Below are 5,866 nucleotides of genomic sequence, written 5' to 3'. Positions count from 1 at the left end.
TTTCTCTTTCTCCCCCTTCATTTGCTCCCATGTGCTCTGATCAGACATGTTCCTTTCCCTGAGCTGCCGTCCTCTGAAATAGATTCTTCTGGGGGGAGGGGCAGCTGTCCACATGGTTGGGATTGGGGCCGGCCCCTCAGACCTCTGCACTGGCTCCCTGCTTCATGCCGGCATGTTGCATTCACATCCTGGAGCACTGTCTAACCCCTGATTTATCCAATGCAATGCATCATTTCATCTCTTGAGTGTTACTTCCATGAACATTGATTGTGGCTCCAAAACAGATCTGTAGAGTGTGTCAATTTCTGAAGTGTGAATTGTCCCATCAGAGTTGGCTACTAAAGTGACCCCATGAATGTGGAGCTGGAAAGAGAGATACATTGCTGACCCTAGGGAGTTGAAGAGAGCTGGCTGAGACACATTTTGGGTTTAGATTGAGGTCAGCTTTCTCAGCCTTGCTCTCTGTCCACCAGATTTAACCAACATACCCAACCTCACCTTGCCCATAAGAATGATCCCAGGCATTGACAAATGTCCCTTGAGGGACAAAAATTACTTATCACCATCTCCTGCACCCTGTTCTGAGCCAGGCTTCATGGACAGTGAATTTAGAGTAGACAGTAAGCCTGCACAATCTCTTTCATAAGCAACCCTGAATATGCTTCTGGAGAGCTTCTTTTTTTGGCCTTTTAAACATGGGATTAAAAAAAATCTCTGTTTGCTTCTCTGAGGAGTCTTAGGAAGAAATGATATCATCAAAAGAAAAGGTACCATCACAAATCATGGCCACTGGGGGAGAATCAAGGTAATTCCATGTATTGGATTCCAGTATAGGATAGATTGTGCTGGATGACAGAAGTCTTTTAGTTCAACCTTTTCTTCGTTTGGATGAGGACTGAGATTCAGATGCAAAGAGTGATGTTTTCAGGGCCACAGAGAAAGCTGTGTACAGTTCTTGGGAGAGTCACAGAGGCAACATGTTAACACCGTGACACATTGGGGGTTGGGACGGACTCCAACTTGTAGCTCTTAGTGTTTTGTATGCTTTACCATGTTAGGTTTTGATGGAGCTATTTTGACATCTCTTTTTTCCCTACCTCCCTCTGCCATTGGAAATATCTACTCATAAAACCACATCATAACAGGAGACCTTCAGTTCAGGAAACATTATTCCCTTGAGCTTCACTGAGTGAGTAGTTTATTCGAATATTCTATTCAGGAGGGTCAAGCTGCTTGTCACTAAATAATAGATGTTGAAGATTGTCATTGATTTCTCTCTCCTACATCTTCTCTGAGCCTTTTCACTGACATCTCAAGCCATTTCTAGTGGCCTGAGTTTATAGTTTTATAGGAGACATTGATTTTTTCCATTAGAAAAGCTAAAAAGCCTAAGTTAATGTGTTAAGAACTAAGCTATCTTTTCCAAGTTTGCACCAAGAATTTGTGTGTCCTGCACAGAGATGCTCAGCCAAAAGGATATGCTGTTAGGATTTCTTAGATGTTGTTGAATTAGTTCCAACTCATAGTGACCCTGTGTCTGACAGGATGAAACCCTTCCCAGTCCTGCACCATCCACGCACTGTTATGCTTGAGTCCGTTATTGAGGCCGTGGTGTCAATCCATCTCATCGAAGGTCTTCTTTTGTGCTGCTTCCTTCTCCTTTACTAAGCCTGCTGCCCTTTCCCAGAGGCCGGGCGCTTCTGACCACAGGTCCGAATCCACGAGACGAAGTCTCGCCAGCCTTGCTTCTATGGAGCAGTTGTTAATTTTTCTTATAGTCTGTGGCACTTTCAATAATATTTGCCAATCTTTTCACAATTCAAATGTATTGCTCCTTCTGATGGAATAATTGATTCATTCTCCAAATTTCACAGGCCTATGAGGCATTTCAGATTACCTTGGCTTGGGTCAGGTACGCCTTAGTCCCCAAAGTGATCTCTTTTCCCTTCAATATTTTAAAAGGTCTTGTGCAGCAGACAATGCAATGCAATGTCTCATTTGATTTCTTGACGGCTGCTTCCATGAGCATTTATTGTGGATCCAAACAAGAGGAAATCCTTGACAACTTCAGTCTCTTCTGTATTTATCAAGATGTTTCCTGTTGGTCCAGTTGTGAGGATTTTGGTTTTCTTGAATTATAACCCACACTGAAGGCTGCAGTCCTCGATTTTCATCGGCAAGTGTTTTAAGTTCTCACTTTCAGCAAGTAAGTTGGTATCATTTGCATATCACAAGTTGTTAATAAGCCTTCTTCTAAATCTGATGTCTCATTCTTTATATGCTCGGCATATAATAAGTATGGTAAAGATTAAATAAGTATGGTAAAGACATATGATTAAATAAGTATGGTAAAGACATATACCTGGAGGCACACCATTCCTGAATTTAAAGCATGCAGTATTCTTTTTCTTCTGTTCTAAAGACTGTCTCTTGGTCTTTGCACAGGTGCTTCATGTACACAATGAAGCGTTGTGGATTCCCATTCATTACAATAGTATCCGTCAGTTGTGATGATCCACATAGTTGAATGCCTTTGCATAGTCAGTGAAACCCAAGCCAACATCTTTCTGCTATTCTCTGCTTTCAGCTGCAATCCCTCTGACGTTATGGAGGAATTCTTTCATTAGCTGAGTTCTTTGGAATTGGGGGTTTCAATGCAATTCACCTCAAGAGCATACTGGTAAGTCAGTATAAAAACCACATCAATCAATTAAGTTTAATATGCCGAGCTAATCTGCTCCGATTAGGGCATTGAATAAACTTTTGGAAAGAATAAAGATTTACCATGGCTCCCCCAGGTCCGCAGTCACCATGCAAGCCAATCTCTGTCCTTCTCCATTTTCTTCCATCTATGGATACCCTTCATGACCCTCTGGGCGAGGTGGGCTGGTTAGATAATGCTTTATTTCCCCAGATGACAATTTACTAGAACCCCTGCCACAGCATCTTAGTCTAAGGGGACCATTATGTGGGGGTGTTTGCCATTGTGTTAAGTGTAAGAGGGGATGGTACTTTGGGTTTGGGGGAAGTTTGAATAGACCCTGTCCAGCAGGCCACTCAGTCCAAGAAGGAATGGCTTCCAGGAAGATGGAGAAAAAACCTCTTTCTCTGAAGTGGATTTTGAACGGAGCTGATCTTATTACTCTTTTTATGACAAAACTGTATAGCAACCGAGGATTTTCTGCCCCGTCCCCTCTGCCAATGGCAAAGGTCTGAGCGACAGTTTTCAGTTCTTAGGAAAGGTCATACTAACCATCATGCTGTTGTTGTTGGAAGATGCTACCCAGTTGGCCCCAGGCTTATGGAGGGAGACCCCAGGCACAATGGGAATGGGCCATTGTGATGTGCAGGGTTTTTATGAGCTGATATTTTAGGCATAGGTCTCCAGGTTTCCCATCCACTAATCTCCATAAGTATCCAAAATGAGGGGCAGGAGAAAATGGAGTAAAGAATTACTCCATTTGTCTGTCATATTTGTTCATGAGCCTAAATTTGGATTTTCCAGAGTTTGGCAATGCATAGAGTTTGTGATGTTTAGCAACATTGCACACACTGTGAGTGTAGGACCCAACATGTCAAGACTCGAGCAGTATTGGTCATTGGAAACAGCAGACACCGAATAGCTGCCTCACCAAACTATTTCTTTAGAAGATTCATCTCTGCCAACTACTTGTCTTTGTCATATGATCCCTGCTGAGTCTGCAACACAGATGGAAAAGTCAAGTGAGCATGCTGTTGGGTTTGATTTCTAAAAGCGGAAAATATAAAATCAGAGATGAGGACTTTTTAATATTAATACTATTCTCCATATGCTTCCATGGCTTTATGTAATAAGAGATCTAAAGGGCTCGCGCGCGCGCGCGCGCGCGCGCGCACACACACACACACACACACACACACACACACACACAGCTCAGTGTAATATGCTGAGCTTGATTGGTTGTTTCAGCTGGGGGTTTGGGGATTGGTTGAACTCATGGTCCAGGGGCTGGTTCTCAGTTTATAGACTGAGTGCTTTGGTTTACCCATTTATTAAGGGGTTCTAATTTATTAAGGGGGTTCGAAGGCATCAAAGAGCAGCCCTGGTGGCACGGTGGGGTTGTATGTTGGGATTCTCACTGCAAGGTCAGCAGTTTGAAACCACAGGAGAAAGATGAAGCTTTCCCCTCATGTAAAGAGTTACAGTCTCAGAAACCCACAGTGGCAGTTCTGCTCTGTACTATATAGGGCCACTATGAGTCACAATCAACGCAGTGGCAGTGAGTTTGAATTGAGGGTCAAAGGCATTGAGGGTTCCATTTCTCCCCTTTAAAGTCACTACTTAATTTATTAATCAGAATGGCTTATAGGATGGTGAGCCCCATGAGGACAGACCCATAGCTCATTTTGTATTCCTAGAGCCTAGCACAGGGCCTAGCTTGTAATAGATTCCTCTTCTTTAAAAAAAAAATTACATAGCTCGATTCAGGAAAAAATGATGTAGGATGAACTATGCATAATTAAAGGGTTTCACGTGAATATATGTAGACACACATGTATATTCCATAAAGCCATCACCAGATTCAAAATAGTGAACATATCCATCACCCTCTAATGTTTCCTCATGTCCTTTTGCAATCCTTCCCTCCCTCCTCTCATTGTCTCTAGGTAAACACTGTTCTTCTTGCTGTCTTGATAGACGAGTTTTGCATTTTATAGAATTTCCTTTTTCTTGTGGAAGAATACTCCACTGCATGATTCCTAGCCATTAGTTGCCAGTGGCCTTGTGGCCTTACAGTCACTTGATTGTTCATGTTTAAAACTGTAATTGGGGAGAGGGGACAATGGGGATACCATTCTATTTGCGGGGAGCAGGTCCACTTAGGAAGTCCAGCTGGAAATCAGGAGATAATTTTATTATCATCCAGTATCTGTTCTTCCTTTATTAGCAATAGAAGTCCTGATTTTTGGATGGGCACAAGATTGCTTTGAGTTAAGATTATGTTTTCCAGCCTTCCGTGAAGTTAGATGTGGCCGTGTGACCAAGTCCTGGCCAATGTGATGTAAACAAAAGGGGCTGGTGTGTCAGAAACTTCTTGGAAGTTTCTTTTAAAAAACAGAGATTTCTTCCTCCTCCTCCTCTGCCTTTCTGGTGGCTGAAAAGTAGCTATCATTTCTAATACTCATTTTGGACCTGAGCTGACCTTGAGAATGGAAGCCACTCAAGTCAATAAAGTAGAAGAGTCTGGGTCCCTGACCCCGTGGAGTGCCATGTTGTGTTAGGCTGGGTTCTCTGGAGAAATGAAATGACTGGTGCTTGCATGTGTTGTCTGTAGAACGAGATTTATATTTAAAAATGGCTCACACAGTTGTAGAAACAGGTAAGCGCACTCTGGTTCAAGCCAGGCTTCTCTAGACTTCCGGAAACTGATGACGAGGTGGAGGCAGTAGGCGGCGCAGGCTAGAGGATACAAAGGTCCGAGTGCATCCGCCACCTGTGCTGGCTCCTGGGATCAGCAGGCAATGCAACAGGAGCTCAAGGAGCCAGACACAGCTCCATCTCCAGCTGTGTGAAGGGCCAAGGAGGACTCCACTCAGCTCAGTGGCTCTCTCATACAAAAAGGCTGTGACACCAGGGAGGTGTCATCAGGCTGCAATACAATGGATGGGCTGAGCTCTGCCCCTCCCCTTACCCAGGACTGTCCAGCTGACATGATCCCTAACCAACCCATCTGCTATCCCTGGACTCACAATCTCTAGACTTAGTTGAGAAGAGTCACATAACCTTGCTTTTATTTCAGTTCTGATTCTCTTTGCTTTACTGTTACTTGCAGCTGAAGCAACAGTAACTGATACTGTTAGCAAGGATCGAGTTGGAAGAAGTGGG

Source organism: Echinops telfairi, unplaced genomic scaffold (genome assembly GCF_000313985.2).
Source record: "Echinops telfairi isolate 266 unplaced genomic scaffold, ASM31398v2 ScPeMD7_7469;HRSCAF=8507_1, whole genome shotgun sequence".
NCBI classification, from domain to species: Eukaryota; Metazoa; Chordata; class Mammalia; order Afrosoricida; family Tenrecidae; genus Echinops; species Echinops telfairi.
Note: the sequence above shows the minus strand (reverse complement) of the source record.